Genomic DNA, 19,259 nt, shown 5'->3' on the forward strand with positions numbered 1-19,259 from the left:
TCATGTAATCTGTCCACCCCAGCATGCCCACTTCCCTTCATTCCTTCCTCTGCCATCTGCCAGGGCAGCTCAGGTCCTTCTGCTTGGCCCAGCATTGGCCATTGCTTTCACTGGGCCTTTGAGATCCATCTTATTAGAGGCTGCTCACCCACTGTGGGCCTTGCCAGGAGGTTAAATTGTATATCCTGAGAAAGGGCTCCCAAGTCTGAAGTTTTGCTTTTCTGGCTCTCGATATAGTACCTGCGAAATCCAAACCCAATACTTCCTTGACTTCTGCTAGCCTATGCCAGCTAATTTTTGTGCTCTTTGATGTATGCTCCCTCCTTTATTAGGGCCAGTACTTTCTTAGCCAGTTTCTGCTGGGATTAAACCCTAGTTACCAGTTTAGTAACCAGAGAGAGAAAGAGAGGGGCTGGGGACAGCTGTGGGTGAGGCACTGGTTGCCTAGTGTGGGGAGCAGCGTCTGCAGCATCTTCCAGCACAGGGGAAGTGCTAGCTCTTAGTAGGGAAGAGTGGGCCCCTCTGCAAACTGACAGTTGAACCAGTGTGTTTGCAGAGCCAGCACCCTCAGGGGCATCCGCCAGATGTCCCCATCCCAAGTCTTTCCAACCACATGAAGTCTTGTGGCCCTGATTTCAGCAGAACAGATCTGCTATGTAATAAATATTGACCGTTATATCTCTCTGGACTTGGGCAACTTGATCACATCTTCTCTTTGGCTCAGCCATGTCCATTCCTCCACTGCAGGAGATCAGGGCCTCTTTGTAAGCTCTATGGAAGCCCTTTGGCTCTCACAAAACAGCGTTTAGTTGCTTATTAACTGTCACCCATTTCTCATTACCCTGTTGCAGGGCATCAAGACAATTTAACAATACTCTTAACTTATCTAGCCATTTCCACTGTCTTTGCAGGCCTTATCCCTCCCAGATTTTCAAGAGTCTGAGCCAGGATACCTGCAAGGCCATTCTCCCAGTTTTCCCAGGTTATCTCCACAGAAATCTTTAGCAGTTGGACTACCACCCTGTGCCAGTGTCCATTTTACCAAGCAGGCAGCGAAGCCATCCCAGAACCCCATCTCGCCATTGCTTGTATTCTTGGACCACCACCGGGACCATTTGTGTTAGTATGGGTTCTCTGAAAGGCAGATGCCAAGATGAGATTAGATGTATGAGAGATTTACCAGGGGAAATTCCCATAGGGAAAATGGGGAGGGAGTCAGAGAGAGCCTAGATAGATGCACATCTAACCCCTGTGGAGGACAGAGAGAAGGAAGGGTGGGTAGGAAAAGTCTTAGACTGCGGGGTGCAGTTCTCAAATTTGTTTTTATTTTGTTTCATTGTAAATTGACAAATTATAATTGTATGTACGTATGGGGTACAAAATGATGTTACGATTTATGAATCATAACACCATTTGTGGAATGAATACATCAAGCCAATATTCAAGTGATGCAGTTCTGAGGAGGTTTCAGCAAAACAAACATGTTTCTCAGGAGGGACGGTTCACCACGGGCTCTGAGTGCCCCTGCATGTTCTTGGCGAGTATCTTAAACTAATGCGGAACCATTGCTGCAGATAGTCACTGTAAGGAATTTAAAATTGTATTAGTCTTGTTCAGACTGCTATGTAACAAATATTGACTGTTACATCTCCCTGGACTTGGGCAACTTGATCACATCTTCTCTTTGGCTCAGCCATATCTATTCCTCCACTGCAGGCTTCAGAAGCAATGGTAGGCCTGTGACCAACAAATGACCCCATGTGGGCTACGAGCCTACATGGAGAATAAACACCCACCAGTCCTGAGAAACTTCAGATAAGAAAGGGAGTCTGCTGTGGAACTTCTCAAACCTCGAGAATCTGGCCAGTTCTCTAGGTTTCAGAACATCCTGAGACACACAAAGTAAAACCTTAAGCATTGTTGATTAAACTTTCAGAGCTGCACATTTGCACGTTAGCTGTTAATTTTAGTTAGGGTGAGCAACACCCTTGTTGACTATTGCTCCTAGGGACACCATGTTCCATTAGCCATCCTCAGAACTCCTTGAAGGTAAAGCCCCTGTGGCTGTCCTTCAGACCTTGTGGTTCACTCTGGTAATATAAGCTGGGACCCTCCAATTGCTCTCTGAAGTCTCACTCATGGAGTGGACACACTGCCGGGGACCTGTTCCAACTAGGACTCCAGATGGCTGTATCCAGGACTTCCCAGCACTGCTTGATCTGGGTGTAGGTATTCTCCCCAGTTTGTTGAAAAAAAAAAAAACAAACCATATTTTCCTTTTACTTTTCCCTTTTCTCCTACTTTAGCTTTTGCTAAGTTAACTATTATACTCTTTTGTTATGTTGATCATTAAACTTTTAACTGCATTTGAGTGTAATATTGCAGTTTCTTTTGCTCGTGAATCCTCAAACCCAAAATGATGAAAGTAAAACTTTCAGCAAAACAGTCACATAGGCAACCAAGTAGGGCAAGGTGACCACAGTGTGACTACTATTTAACTGCTCACTTCCCAGGGGAGGGGCATTGGCCACTTTGCTCATTACCCAAAAAGTCCTGAGCCCCTTGATCCTAGGTTCCTCAGCTGTGATTCAACTGCCTGTATGCGTAGCGTCCATCTGAGTCTGTTGCATTGTATCATGGCACTTGGGGGCAGGGGAACTGGAAAAACCATACTGATGCTCATGTTGCTTGCTGTGTTGTAATAAACTGTCTTGTTTGAACCCATTAAATTTCACTGTCTACGTTCTACACCTATGATGAAGAAATGGCAGGTTTTTTCCTGGTCATTCTCTATGAGATGGGGGCTCTTCCTTGACAGCATCCCTGACCCAAAGTCACGCGTTAGGGGAGTCCTTTGCTTCATAGAAATGGCCTGCCTTAGTGTCTCTGCCACACCGAGAGATGCCTGTAGAAAGTTTGGTTTTGGTGAAAATGCAGTGATGCATGGTGAGTTTCAGCCACGTTGGATTTCAGCTGCAGTAGTGTTGAATTTCAGAGCTCAGTGGTCAGCTACGCTCCCTGCAGTCAGAGGTCTGAGGGGGCACAGATACATCTTGCTCTAGGCCCAGCCTGAAACAACTCACTAGTCATTGACTTTAATTAACCTTTGGGAACAGTGAATGTTTACTTGTTCCTTTCATGAGTTGACTTCACAGAGGACATTTGGAATTCATTAGTGGACAAATTGCTAGTGACCTCAAACCTAAACAGCCACATTGAGTGAAGTGCTCATGAAGAATGCTTTTTAGTTCTTAGCATATCAATATTTTTTTTGATGTGGCCTGATTAACACCTGAATCCGTCAGTCTCTTTTTTTGTTTGTTTTTGTTTTTGTTTTTTGCTTCCTCTAACGTATTGAGGCATGTACCTAGTAAGTACCTGTCTTGGTAGTTTATGGACTCATGAATCCTAAGTTGGAAATAATCCTTATCTGGTACAGGCCATTCCTTCTGTAAACATGTTTTGAAGCTCTTTGAAAGAAGTAACGTGGTCATCATCTAAATGGGTATTCTAATGAAGTGGAAAGTGCTCCCCACGGTGCTGTTATGACCAAAGAATAAAGTCAAACGTTTCCTGGTGTCTTTTATCTGAAAATGTAAACTTAGAAGATATAATTTGAGGAGTGACTATTTGCACTATGAATGATTTAACCTAGACTTCTTCCTTAACTCAATAAGTAGCCCTGACTTTTGCAAGTGTAGCACAAAATAGATGATAAGAGCAGGTCATATTTTTCAACAGGGAATAATGAACAATTACACTTGTGATAAGCATTTGGTATTCTATAGCTGAAGGATGATCAATAGTAAGTCATCAAAGATACATTGGTCCCTCGATGGATCATTCAAAATACTGAAGTTATGTGCCAGATGCTATAAAGTGGCAAAACCATAGGACACGTGAATTGTGTTACTCTAAACTATATGCTTGTCATACAGATGTATAGCCATTGTAATTGTATATTTAATCTCAAAACAATTTGCTCTCTTAAATGAACATCAGTCAAAAATTTGGTTCCTTTTTGTTGGCTTAGAATTTAAAAGATTACTTTGGGGATGATTGAAGATGACCTAGCCTCTTTAAAGAAGCCATTCAAAGAAGCCTGAATGAATGTTTTCTTTTTTAAAAAAATTTTTATTTCCATAGGTTTTTGGGAAACAGGTGGTATTTGGTTACATGAGTAAGTTCTTTAGTGATGATTTGTGAGATTTTGGTGCATCCATCACCTGAGCAGTACACACTGAACCCAATTTGTAGTCTTTTATTCCACATCCCCCTTCCACCCTTTCCCCTGAGTCCCCCAAGTCCATTGTATCATTCTTACACCTTTGCATCCTCATAGCTTAGCTCCCACTTACAAGTGAGAACTTAGGATGTTTGGTTTTCCATTCCTGAGTTACTTCACTTAGAATAATAGTCTCCAGTTCCATCCAGGCTGCTGTGAATGCCATTAATTCGTTCCTTTTTATGGCTGAGTAGTATTCCATCATATATATATATATGTCGCAGTTTCTTTATCCACTCATTGATTGATTGGCATTTGGGCTGGTTCCATATTTTTGCACTTGCGAATTGTGCTGCTATAAATATGCGTGTGCAAGTATCTTTTTTGTATAATGACTTCTTTTCCTCTGGGTTTTTTCTCATGCCTCATGTGAACCTGAGGCATTTGATGTCATTCCATTCACCTTAGGTTGGGATTAGGATTTGTTTAAGAAATGATATTGGTGATGATGATAATATTTCTTTGAGAGGAAGGCATTTATTTACAAGCAGCTAATCACAACAGCAAAAAACCTTCATGATTATTAACTTAAATACTTAAGTTTGTTAGGTTTTCATTAGTATACCATATGATTGTTAAATGATAAAGTATACTGTGTAATTGTTATCAGAGTGAACATCTTACTTTGCTGTTTTCACTTATACATGCATTTCTATGTGTTCATATTATCACTGTCCTTGTGATTTTCAGTTGCTATGTAGTATTCTTTTCTGCTGATACACCACACCTGTCTCCCACTTGGATTGTTTTACTTTTTCTTTACAATTAATAGTACTGCTATGAACATTTTAATATTGACCCCCTTAAAAATTTTTCCTTTCCTTTAAGGTTTCTTTGGACTGTATTCTCTAAAGTAGAGTTACCAGGTCCAAAAGTACAGATATAACCCTACCTTGTCTTACTTGCTGTCAGATTGCTTTTCAGAAAGATCAAATTTTTAGAACCACCATCACTGTAGAGTTCAAGTGTAATTCTTTCCGTACATTCCTGGATTTGATCATTTTATTATTTTTTTCTTCTCAGAAAGATATATTGTGATACCTTCAGTTTATTCTAATTTACATTTTCTTTCATGGCAGGTGAAGCTGTCTGTGCATTTTTACTGTAGTCTATTTTTTTAATTTTTTCTTTTTCTTTCTTTCTTTCTTTTCTTCTTTTCTTTCTTCTTCTTCTTTTTTTTTTTTTTTTTGAGATGGCGTTTCACTCTTGTTGCCCAGGCTGGAGTGCAGCGGCATGATCTCTGCTCACTGCAACCTCCACCTCCTGGGTTCAAGTGATTCTCCTGGTTCAGCCTCCCGAGTAGCTGGGATTACAGGCGTGAGCCACCACGCCTGGCTAATTTTGTATTTTTAGTGGAGATGGGATTTGACCATGTTGGCCAGTCTGGTCTTGAACTCCTAACCTCAGGTGATCCACCTGCCTCGGCCTCCCAAAGTGCTGGGATTACAGGCGTGAACCACCACACCTGGCCAGCTGGTGCAGGTTTTGATTTGCTCTTTGTGATTACTTGACTTTAGTGTTCTAGATCAGGCCTATCCTTTCTCCATCAATTGGATTTTGCCAAGTGTAGGGCAACAGGTATGACCAAAAAGCATGAGCTCTCCACTAGCCATATCAGTGCTGCAGGTGTCTCGAAGGGGTCAAGAGGATTCCTGGAGGCTTGAAAGCCCCTCTGAGAAGTCAGATCTTTGCACTGCCCTAGATGTTCAGGGATATATCTTGGAAATGAACTATTAGGGAACCCCTAAAGCTCACCTGAATTGGCTTGTACTCACGAAGCCATGTACTAACTAGACCTGCACTATCTAATAAGGGAGTCCCTAGCCACATATGGCTATTTAAATGGAAATAATTTAAAATGAAAAATCCAGTTCCTTAATCACACTAGTGACTCAATAGCCACACGTTGCTTGTGACTACTGTACTCAACTGTGCATATGTAGTCCAATCCCATTATTACAGAACATTCCATCAAACATCACTGAATTGGACCATTTACACATGATGGGATTGTATGTAGCTATGTAATCCATTGTGAAAACCTCTCTGGATCTTTCTATGCCCCTCTAAACCCTACTTGTCCTTTGAGGGTTGGCTCAATTCTAGTTCTCCCAGGAAACATCTCCTGACCACTCCAGCTCACAGCAATGACTCCATTCTTGGAACCCCCCAGAGCAGGGGTCCCCAACTCCACTGGTCTGTGGCCTGTTAGGAACTGGGCCACACAGCAGGACATGAGCAGTGGGGCAAGCAAGCATTACCACCTGAGCTCTGTGTCCTGTGAGATCAGCTGTGGCATTAGATTCTCATAGGGAGCTCAAACCCTATTGTGAACTGTGCACATGAGGGATCTAGGTTGCGTGCTCCTTATGAGAATCTAATGCCTGATGATCTGAAGTGGAACAGTTTCACCCTAGAATCCATCCCCACCCTACTCCACCCCCATTTGTGGAAAAATTGTCTTCCATGAAACCAGTCCCTGGTGCCAAAAAGGTTGGGGACTGCAGCCCTAGAGCACCCAAAATACTTGACACACTGTCTTATTGGTGTCACACTTTTGCTTGTCAGTTAGTCTTATCTTCCCAAGAAGGCTACAGGGACCTCAAGAGAAGAGCTTAAATCACACACTGCCTGGGTTCCTCTTCTCATGCCAGAATGCATAGCAAAAACATTTATCAAACTCTCCTTTTTTCTAGCTGTCTTCTGTACTTTGCTCTTGTTTTCAGTATTTAGAAGAATCAGCATGTAGGACACCATGTCATGCTTCAAAAACTATATTTTTAGAGGAAGGTCAGCATGCTTATTGATGTCAGGTGTAGCACTTCAGCTTCTGTCTTGGTGAGGTGGCAGGAGTGGGGATAGGATTGAGGAAGATTTGGGAAAATTGGTATTAGATCTTGAAAATACCTTTGACAGAGCAAAGAAAAATGATAATGATACCTTCTTTTGTAATTTCAAAGCTCTGTTTGAAAGTACTGGGCTTAGCATCTATGAATGCACCAAAAGGGGTATGGACATTTATTTGACTTTCTAGTTGAGGCTGTCATGCTAGGGGATTGATAGTTTGGGACTCAGAAAGAAGCATTTCTAGAATAACTTATAGTTTTGTGTTTATTTTTTGTTTTGTTTTGTTTTGAGACAGAGTCTCTCTCTGTCACCCAGGCCGGATGCAGTGGCACGATAGCTCACTGCAACCTCTGCCTCCTGGGTTCAAGCAATTCTCCTGCCTCAACCTCCTGAGTAGATGGGACTACAGGCCTGTGCCATCATGCCCGCTAATTTTTGTATTTTTTTTAGTAGAGACAGGGTTTCCCCATGTTGGCCATGCTGGTCTCGAACTCCTGACCTAAGGTGATCTACCTGGCTTGATCTCCCAAAGTGCTGGGATTATAGGCATGAGCCACCGTGCCCGGCCAAATAACTTACAGTTTTTAAAGCACTGTCACAAAGAGTCTTTATTTGCTCCTTTTCACACCTCTGGGGAGGAAGCAGGAGAGGTCAGTGAGGTCAGACACCTCATCTAAGGGTTATATGGGTAAAAAGTAGCTAAGTTGGCACTAGGACCAGCTCTGCACTCCCTGAATCCTGATGCTTCTTGAGCCAGCTTTGCAGAGCCTGCCTCCCTCATCCTAGCAGATAACTGTGTGAAAAAACTTAACAAGCTAATTTCATATGGAAAGGTAAATTTCAATTCAAGTGCCAGGTTCATTTCAGAATGTCCAGGTGAAAGCAGGAGAGCATTTTAAAACGACATCAGTTCTCACCCACTTTGGGTAAACTTTCAGTTGACTGGCCCCAACAGATCTGTTTGTTGTGTGAGCTATAAAGGACTTGTGTGGCCAATAAGAGTCTCCATTTGGACCCATTTTTTCTGCACCACTTGTTTTGTGCATAGGGCCTTTAAAACATATCCTAGTTCATGGTAACAAAATGATTATTGTATCTGTAAGGGCAGAAATGAACATTTATCTACATTGCTGATGCATCAAGACAGGATGTGATAGCACATGAAAAAAAAACAGGGGCATAAAACGCATACTTTCTTATTTCCAGTAAAAGATTAAATTCTCTTATACCTCTTGTGGTTACCTGGTTTTTATCTTCTCCAGCAATATAACCTTGGGAACCTCAAGAATCTAGGGCTTAAACTAAGGTAGCAGAGAGCAAATTTACCCTTAAGCAAAGGGGGAAAAGTTTAGCTTTCAAATTAATAATGCAGTACTAGAATATGCTGGTAGTTTTAAAAACTAGTAAGAGTGACCTATAAATTAATAAGGAAAACGCCAAAATTTGCAGGGACAAAGACGAGGACTTGAAGGGAGAGATGGGTAGTCTGAAAAAGCAAGACAAAAACTTTTAGTTACAGTATTGAGGTGTGTGCTGCAAGGCCATATTCTGGAGATCTCACAGGAGGAGAAAAATGAAGCTTTGGTTTTGAAATTTGGTGATGTTGCTAAAAATGTGGATGCCTGGATTCTGTTTCGTGGAGGTGCTGACTGGGCAGGTCTGCAGAGGGGCCATGATTCTGCATCATTAATAAGCACCCTGAGTGATCCTGATGCAAACAGTCCCGGATGACGCTTTGAGACTCTGCCTCCAAGTTGCAGTCACTATTAGATTCTGCATGTTGCTCATGATCGGCAGATGACTGGTATCCTAGGATCATAGCACACAGGAAGCTCATTCTGAGGAGTACAGTGAACGCTTTGGCTACCAATTCATACTTTTTTTCGAAGTAAAACTGCTGAAAAGAGAAACTGGGCAGTAGGTGTGGCATTCATAGTGTGTAGGAAGTAGGAGAGTTCAAATGAAGCCAGCTTGGTGAGACCAATTCTCTTTCCAAAAGCAAACCCTGGAGGATTCAACAGCTTAACACAGATACCCTGATGCTGCTTTCATCAGCTTGTGGGCAGAGTAGTGAGGTTCATTTGGTTACTGTGAAGGGAGACATGTGCCTGGGGTGTTTATGGCCAAAGTAAATGGGCCATAGTGCATGCTAAGTGCTAGGGGATGACACTTCATACTGTGAACTGATTTACATTCCCAATAAAACTGTATTTGTAAAAAAAATACATCATAAGCTGTAATGGATATGTGCTGGTCCAGAAGTCCTCTTTTTATTGTGAATTTTCTTAAATAGGCATCATTGTAATTTTTAGTAAGTTATCCTTTGTGGACCTTCTTTCTATTTTGAGCATCTTAGCACAAGTTTGGCCATTTGTGCATTTCTCCCTCCAAAAGGAAGCAGCATCAGGGTATCTGTGTCAAGCTGTTGAATCCTCCATGGTTTGCTTTTGCCTTATCAGAGAAAAAATAAGTTACCTGAATTGACAACTGCTATGCAGTGAGTTCCTGTATTGGACAGAATGTAGCGGTTGGGAGGAGGTGTTCCTGCTCAACTAAAGGTACAGAAGAATGTGCTTTTACTACTTGGTTGGGCATGTGGTTGGAAATCTACATGGGATATTTTTTACTTGCCACTGTACTCTGCAGACTGCCCTTGGTCACTGCCCAATTCTGGGATACAGTGGCAACTGGATGTAGCCCCAGGCTGGTGGAAAGAAATTGTATGGGATGAAAGTCACAAGCCCTGTGAGGTTTGAGCCCCAGCGCAGCCGTTTGTTGGCTGGGCAACCTCAGGCAGGTCATTTCCCTCCATTTTCTCTTCTATAAAATAGGATATAAGACTCGTGGAGGAAGCACAGTATGGTAGGCTATTTCCCTTTCGTGACTCCGTTTTCTCTTTAATAAAATAGAGATGACGCTCTGCAGGGCAGATGTGAGAAAAGCACATTCTCAGCAGAATGTCTGGTACATAGCCGCTACTTAATAAATGTTACTTCCAATACCTGCTACCCCTCTGCTGTGAGGTGCAAGTCAGAGAGCTGCATACTAACCTGCAAATTGCAATCTATATGTACAATAAGTCATATGTTTCAACCCCATGCTGGTGGCAGATGGGGATGTGCAAGGCAGGAGCCCCTCATTCCAGGGGGGTGAGTAGACAGGCATTTATATTCAAAATGACATCACTGAGCACTGGATTATAAAATGATATATATTTTGTACCTGAAATGTCATTATTTGAAGACTATGCATTGGCGAGAATGCTTTTGCATTAAAAGAGGGTGATGAACTGCCCGGACAAAAGTGAAATACTTATCGTAGGCCCCTGCCCTTTGATGGATAGTGAACAGCAGAAATACCTAGAAACCCTCAAAGGATGAAACCACTGTGGCATTGTACCCAGTAATCTCTGTCCTCTGCTCTTCCTGGGCTTGAGTTCTCATAATTCTGGTCAATTATGACCACCCAGGATTGGCCCCAGACTTGGATGTGGACCTTGGCTGCCCTTGTAGGATCATAGCAAAGGCTCAGTTGTCCCAGGTCACAAAAAATGTCAGCCATGTCTGCCTCTCCCTCCTGGTACTTGGAATAAATAAAACATGATGGGTCCTTCTCCAAGAGAAGATAATGTTAGCAGGGGTCTGGTGGGGAGAAGGGGGAAAGGGCTGTCTATTTTACTGCCCTGATCTCCTTTTCAAGAATTCTCAGCAATTGTGCGGTCTGGAGCAAGAAAGTGGCGGGTGGGGTCGCAGAAGCACAGAGTTGATGTTGAGGCAGGCTTAGCTCCTGGCTTTCCTCTGGATCTTTATCAATTTATTCCCTCTTGGAACACAGAGGCAGCATGGTCCCAGAAGGAGACAAAATAGGCTGGGGTGGGTGGCGGGGTTACAGGGTAGCCACTCCATGGTGGTGGCAGTTCAAAAGGAAGTGGAAAATCAATGAAGTAAGGCCTAAATACACATGAGGTGAGAGAAGCGTGTTTTGTATTGATTGTGTGGAGAGCAGAGTATTATCTCAAGAGTTTGATTCTGGTTCTTCCGAGAGGATTTGAGGCAGCTTATGAATTAAGACGTTGCACAACAGGGTACTTAAAGGGATAAACTGGGACAGGGACAATGGAAAGCACTTGTTCTTAACCCTGGCTGCACAGTAGAACCACCGGGAGAAATTTTAAAAATATGCATGCTTGGGCTTCACTCCAGTTGAACAGGAATCCCTGAGTGTGAGACAAGTATTGGTATATTTTTAAAATTCCCCAAGTGCCTCTAATGTGCAGCCAGGTTGAGAAGCTGGAGGAGCAGATGCTACCAAATCCCTGACATGAGTAGATTAAGTCAGTGGTTCGCAACATTGGCTGTATATTCAAATCACCGGGAGAGCTTTTAAAATCCCATCGCCTAGGCTGCAACCCAGACCAACTGAATCCGAATCTCTGGCGAGGGTTGGGGGAGCGGGCAGGCATTAGTTGTTTTTAAAGTTTGCCAGATGGTTTCGATGTGCAGCCCGGGTTAAAAAGCTCTGCTCTGTGGCTGGGCACGGTGGCTCACGCCTGTAATCCCACCACTTTGGGAGGCCGAGGCGGGCGGATCACGAGGTCAGGAGATCGAGACCATCCTGGCTAACACAGTGAAACCCCATCTCTACTAAAAATACAAAAAAATTGGCCGGGCGTGGTGGTGGGCCCCTGTAGTCCCACCTACTTGGGAGGCTGAGGCAGGAGAATGGCGTGAACCCGGGAGGCGGAGCTTGCAGTGAGCCGAGATGGCACCACTGCACTCCAGCCTGGGCAACAGAGCGAGACTCTGTCTCAAAAAAAAAAAAAAAAAAAAGCTCTGCTCTGTGTAGTGGTTCCCAAACATGGCTATATAGCACATTCACAGGGAGAGGCATTTAGGAACTCCTAACGTAGAGACTAAATTGGAGTCTGATGGCTAAAGCATTAGTCCATTCAACAAATGTTTGTTGAGCATCTACTAAATGTCAGTCACTGTGTTAGGTGCTGGGGATGTGGTTATGAACAAAACAGACAAAGCCCTTGCTTTCATGAAGTGCATATATATTCAAGGAAATATCATCTACCAGGGGATGAGGGCAGGAATTTTTGTCTGCTTTGATAATTGCTGAATCTCCAGTGCCTGGCACATAGCAGGCTCCTGATAAACAACTGTTGAATGAATGAATACTGACTGAAGGGTGAATGAAGTGCTATGAAGAAAAGTTACAGTGGGATAAGGGGATAGTGTGTGTGTATGCGTGCGTGCGTGCACACACCTACTTTAACATGGGGTGGTCAACGAAGGCCTCACTGAGAAGGTGGCTTTTGAGCGAGGCCCAAAGGAGAGGAGGGAGCAAGCTGCACAGCTATCTGAAGGCGCAGAGTTCCTGGCAGAAGAAGAGCAAGTGCAAAGGCCCTGAGGTGGGAACATGTTGGCATGTTAGAGCAGCAGTAAGGACGCCAGTGTGGCTGCAGTAGAGTGACAACAGACAGGTAATGGTAGGAGGGGAGAGGGTGGGCAGCTCATGTAGGGCTTGGTAGACCGTGGTCAGGGCTTTGGCATTAATGGAAACACCACGGCCTCTTTTTCTGTGTCTGACACTGGAGAACATATGTATTCATATATAGAGAGAGTACTATTTTCCTGGAGTGAAATGCCAGCAGAAATGTCTATGCTACTCCATAAAGGCTGCTGAGTATCTTAATGAAACTTACCTTTAACTATAGCTTTATAATGAGAAAAAAACAAAACAAAACAAAACAGCAAGTGAAATCAGCAAAGAGAGTCCAGGGAAACCAGGGAATCAGCTTGGCGAAAGGAAGAGCCTGTCAGTGGCCTCCTGACTGGAGACTCTACCTCTCCTCTTTGCAATCTTATTTGGAAATTGTGGTCTGTAAGTGAAATTTGAGGTTTTTCAAATCAATTTTAATATTGAGAAATGAAAAATGACTGGAAAATTGATAGGCTGTGTGTGTGTGTGTGCACGTGCATATGTGAGTATTATGTACACATACTGGGAATGGGTTTAAAGTGAACCAAGAGGAAAGCAAAGGTGACACAAAACAAAACAATCTGTAGCATTGCATCCGGAATTGGTGGGTTCTTGGTCTCACTGACTTCAAGAATGAAGCCACAGACCCTTGCGGTGAGTGTTACAGTTCTTAAAGATGGTGTGTCTGGAGTTTGTTCCTTCTGATGTTCAGACATGTCCAGAGTTTCTTCCTTCTGGTGGGTTTGTGGTCTTGCTGACTTCAGGAGTGAAGTGGCAGACCTTCGTGGTGAATGTTACAGCTCTAAAAGGCAGCGCCTCTGGAGTTGTTCGTTCCTCCTAGTGGGTTCGTGGTCTCGCTGACTTCATCAGTGAAGCTGCAGACCTTCACAGTGTGTGTTACAGCTCATAAAGGTGGCGTGGACCCAAAGAGTGAGCATCAGCAAGATTTATTGCAAAGAGGGAAAGAACAAGACCCCCACAGCATGGAAGAGGACCCAAGGGGTTGCGCTGCTGGCTTGGGTGGCCTGCTTTTATTCCCTTACTTTGCCTCACCTGCATCCTGCTGATTGGTCCATTTTACAGAGAGCTGATTGGTCCGTTTTACAGAGTGCTGATTGGTCCATTTTACAGAGTGCTGATTGGTCCGTTTTGACAGAGTGCTGATTGGTGCATTTACAAACCTTTAGCTAGACACAGAGTGCTGATTGGTGCATTTACAATCCTTTAGCTAGACAGAAAAGTTCTCCAAGTCCCCTACCCAATTAGCTAGACACAGAGTGCTGATTGGTGCATTTACAAACCTTTAGCTAGACACAGAGCGCTGATTGGTGCATTTACAAACCTTTAGCTAGACACAGAGCACTGATTGGTGCATTTACAATCTTTCAGCTAGACAGAAAAGTTCTCTAAGTCACCACCTGACTCAGAAGCCCAGCCAGCTTCACCTCTCAGCATCAGCTCTCATTGGAAACTTCCCAAGAGGGCTTAGGGTAGGGGGTTTCTAGGGATCACACCTAGGACTGGCCACTCTTTTGGAGAGCTGCGTAGAAAGGGTCAGTCCCCAGGGACATTGGGAAGTAGTTGGAATCAACACTTATTTCCCCCAGCAGTGCCCCTTCCTCTCTGAAGCATCTGTTCCCTCTCTGCCTGGTCTTCCAAGCCTCACCTGGTCTACCTGGGAGTGCCATGCGACACACTTTCTTCGGATTTTTTGCCAGAGGCTCCAGGAACAGAGCTAATTGGTTGGAGAGGGGACTGTGTTAAGATGTTAAGAGGCAACCGTGGCTTACTCTGCACTTGGACAAGGGCAATGACTCAACTCAAAGGTGAAGACTTTGATGAAGGGATTTTCGGGCCCCAGGAACCAGCCCCAGTGGAAGAGATTTGGCCCCAGGAAGGTGTGAACAAGGGAGAGCTTCTTGAGGCCCCACACAGTACACCACACAAGCGGTTTCCTTTATTTTAGCTTGGCAACCAGGCCATTTCTTTCAGGGCCCCAATGCATTGCAATGAGGGGCCAGCGGAAAAGACTTACCTTCATGGAGCTTGCATTCTCTGGATCTAGATCTGTAAGACTTCTGTGATCAAGCACAATATTGGAAAGCAGTTACTTCTGAGACATGTGTATATTATTGGCACAAAAATAATCTCAATACTTTTATTATTAAAGAATCAGAAATTAAGTAAACGGTAAAAGCTGAAAGAGGTGAGATCCCTAGAATGCTGGGCACAGATCTTGGCTCTTTCCTCAGACCCTGGGAAAGATGGTACCCTGGGAAAGATGGTGTGTTGTTATGAGAAAAACGGGACTGTAATGGATCCCCAAACTGGGAAGGAGCTGAGAGACCAAAGAATGACTCAGACAAGTCCAGCTTGACAAGTAGATGAGTTTATTAGGACTTACCTACAGTGCGCTCCTGGGCAGCAGCAGGACAACTCCAGAGATCCACCCCATCCCCCATCTCTAAGCTGCTTTGAAGCTAATTTTCTGGCTTTTTGCCTACTGTGTATGTGCAACGAGACTGTTTTCCTTGGTAGGTTCTCAGATACTCCACAGGATGTTGGGGTCTCAGGCACCTGCTCCTCAGCTGGGCACCGTGGCCTTGGCTCACTACCAGCCTTCAGGTTTCAAGCATCGGATATAGACTCTTAAGTAACCTGGTGGGGGACCCCTCACACTACAAGTGTGACATGGTGGAAGGAGCACCAGCCAGAGTGTCAAGAGAGACAGGCTTTGCAACCAGCTGCCCATCCTTGCACAACCATTCATATTCTGCGGACCTCTTTGCTCATCTGTAAAATGGGAGATTAGGCTGTGCATGGTTTCTAATAACCCCTACAATGCTCTGGTTGTAGACAGTTTTTTTTTTTAAAAAGAACAAGTCTTCCAGGTAAAGGAATGACAGAGGGGAAGGTGCCAGTCATAGGGAATAGTGACTTCCTGTGAAATATGGAGAGCACTGAGGCACCACCCTGAGTCTCAGAAAATGTCAATATGCCAGTGACTGAAATTCAGACTGAGGAGATAGAAATGATAGTGAGAGACATTTCAAAAAGATCCACAGCTAGTAGTAAAAATAGCCCTGGACTTCACTTCGCTTCACTGCTTAGAGCTGGGTGAACACTTGAGAGTTATTAACATCTCGGACACTGTTTCTTCAGCTTTAAAATGGGGATGTGACCATTTTCTCAAGAGGACCAGATGAAATCATGTGTATGTATTTGATATATATTTTGTAAATGTATAATTATAAAGGGCAAGGAAGAGAGGACTCCTTCTAGATTACTCTTTGGGTCAAGAGTTCTAGAAAAAAAAAAAACAGAAAACCTCAGTTACCTGGAATATGAAGATCTCATTAGTTGAATTGTTTGGTGAAATTGGTTAACCAAAATATCCTTTAACCTCTAAATTTTATTATTTGTTGCTAGTTGTTCTACAGTGTCTGAATGTACTTTCTTCTTCTTCTTCTTCCTTTTTTTTTTTTGAGACGGAGTCTTGCTCTGTCGCCAGGCTGGAGTGCAGTGGCGCGATCTTGGCTCACTGCAACCTCCGCCTCCACGGGTTCAAGTGATTTCTCCTGCCTCAGCCTCCCGAGTAGCTGTAGTACAGGCACACACCACCACGCCTGGCTAATTTTTGTATTTTTAGTAGAGACGGGGTTTCACCATATTGTCCACGATGGTCTCGATCTCTTGACCTTGTGATCCACCCGCCTTGGCCTCCCAAAGTGCTGGGATTAAAGGCATGAGCCACCGCGCCCGGCCTAAAGTGTCTGAATGTACTTTCTTACCTTAGGAAGTCTTGTACACTGCACATATTTGAACTAACTTTTTTCTGATGATTGAGGCCATGTGGATTTATCAGGGCCATCATTCCAAATATCAGTTTTTAATGTGTGTAGGCGAAATGCATACCAACCCATCGGGATATACCTAGGAAGTTGTTTTGAGGAAGAGGGCACAGAAGAATTCCAGGTATTTAAGAGCCCTAGATAAACTGATTCAAGTTAAGATTTTATGGTTTATTCTGTGAAACTAAGAATTCGTATCACCAGCCCTGACCTCCCCACTGAATGTAGACTTAAATAGCCAATGACCTGGGTGATCTCTCCACTTGAACGTCTGATGGGCTTCTCAATCTCAACAGAGCCCAAACAGAGTTCTTGTCTGCAACTCTCTTCTCCACCTTTGCTCCTCTCAGAGTCTTTCCTGTTTCACCAAATGGCACCACCAGCCAGCCACTCAGTTACTCAAGTCAAAATTGTAGGAATCATCTTGATTATTCTTTCTTCCTCACCTCCAACATTCAGTCCATCATCAGATTCTGCTGACTCCACTTTCAAAACATATTCTGAATTTGTACTGCCTCCACTGCTACCTGCTAGTCCAAGCCACTGTCATCTCTCTGGTTGGCTTGTTGTAATAGCCTTCTAACTGGTATCCCTGCTTTAATCCTATCCCTACTCAGTTTATTCTCCCACTTGGAGCAAGAGCGATTTTTTTTTTTTTTTGAGATGGAGTTTTGCTCTTGTTGCCCAGGCTGGCATGCAATGGAGCAATCTCGGCTCACTGCAACCTCCGCCTCCTGGGTTCAAGCAATTCTCCTACCTCAGCCTCCCGAGTAGCTGGGATTACAGGCATGCATCACTACGCCCGGCTAATTTTTTTTTTTTTTTTTTTTTTTTTGTATTTTTAGTAGATACGGGGTTTCTCCATGTTGGTCAGGCTGGTCTTGAACTCCCAACCTCAGGTGATCTGCCCGCCTCGGCCTCCCAAAGTGCTGGGATTACAGGCGTGAGCCACCGCACCCACCCAAGAGCGATTAAAAAAAAATATTAATAAGTGATAGATTATGTCACTTCTTTGCTTAAAATCCTCCACAGGCTTTGCTTAAAATCCTTCTACTGTGACCGGGAAAGTGCTCCACACTCCTTTCCATGGCCTACAACAGGCCCTGTGTGATCCGGCCCTGACCATCTCTCTTGCCAGGTGCTGTTCACTGTCCTCTGGACAGGGCATTTCTTCTCATCCTAGGGTCTTTGCACTTGTTGCATCCTGTGCTTGGTCCCCTCTGCTTCCTGTGGCTCCCTCCTTCTTGTCATTAAGGTCAGATGTTTCTGGACTTCTTGGACCAAACAAATGAATCTAGCTAGTCCCTCTCTATCATGTTTACTCTTCTTTTTTTTTCATGTTCATTTATGAATCCCACAAATATTTACTGAGCACCTACTATGTGCCTATTTTCCCTTTCTTTCTTTCTTTCTTTCTTTCTTTCTTTCTTTCTTTCCTTCCTTCCTTCCTTCTTTCTCTCTCTCTCCCTCCCTCCCCTCCCCTCCCCTCCCTTTCTTTCCTTTCCTTTCTTTTTCTTTTCTTCTTTCTCTCTTTCCTTCTTTCGTTCTCTCTCTCCCTTCCTTCCTTCCTTCCTTCCTTCCTTCCTTCCTTCCTTCCTTCCTTCCTTCCTTCCTTCCTTCCTTCCTTCCTTTCTTATGGAGTCTCGCTCTGTCACACAGCCTGGGGTGCAGTGGTGCTATCTCGGCTCACTGCATCCTCTGCCTCCCAGGTTCTAGTGATTCTCCTGCCTCAGCCTCCCAAGTAGCTGGGACTACAGGTGCACGCCGCCACACCCGGGTAATTTTTTTTTTCTAATTTTGGTAGAGATGGGGTTTCACTTGTGTTGCCTAGGCTGGTCTCGAACTCCTGAGCTCAGGCAATCCACCCACCTCGGCCCCTCAAAGTGCTCATGAGCCGCTGTGCCTGGCTTATATGCCTATTTTCTAAGTATGTGAGCATACAGTGAACAGACAAAAATCCCTGCCCTCATGGAGCTAACATTCTAGGGAAGGGAGATAGCCAATAAACAAATAATAAATATCTACAGTCTATCAGATGGTATAAGAGCTAGGGAGAAAATTAAGGCAGAGTGGAAGATACGGAGTGCTGGGGTGGCAGTGAGGTTGCAATTTTAAAGAGGATACTCAGGGAAGGCTTCACTTAGATAATATTTGAGCAAAGATCTGAAGGAGGTGAGGTGTGAGTTATGCAGATCTCTGGGAGGATGCTGCAGGCAGCCTAGCGAGTGCCATGACTCTGAAAGGAGAATGCTTGACATGTTTAAGGTCAGTGTGGCTGGAGTGTAGTGATGAAGAGGAGGTGGGCACAGAGATCATAGAGGGGGAGTGGTGTCCAGACCATCTAGGGATGTATAAGCCATTGTAAGGGCTCTGGCTTTTACCCTAGGTGAGATGGGAAGTACTTATTCCTATCTAGAGTTATATGTTTATGGTCCCCTGCCCCCACCCCTCCACCACACGTTAGAATGTAAAACTCGTGGAAGGCAAGAACTTTATCTGTCTTATTCACCGCTGTATCCCTAGCACTTAGAACAGTATTCAGCGCAAAGAAAGTGCTCAGGGAATATTTGTTGAATGAATTGTGTAGGCGCAATATTACCAAAGGATACAGGAACTAGGCATGACCTAGTTTAAGCAATGAAGTTGGAGAAAACACTGACATTGGATTCAGGTTGACTTATACTCTGACTCACTGTATGACCTTGGACAAGTCACCTCCTCACCCTGAACTTCAGTTTCTTCATCTCCAAAATAAAGGGGTTTTACCAGATGATTTTTTTTTATTTCAA

This window comes from Pongo pygmaeus, chromosome X (genome assembly GCF_028885625.2).
Source record: "Pongo pygmaeus isolate AG05252 chromosome X, NHGRI_mPonPyg2-v2.0_pri, whole genome shotgun sequence".
In the NCBI taxonomy this organism is placed as follows: domain Eukaryota; kingdom Metazoa; phylum Chordata; class Mammalia; order Primates; family Hominidae; genus Pongo; species Pongo pygmaeus.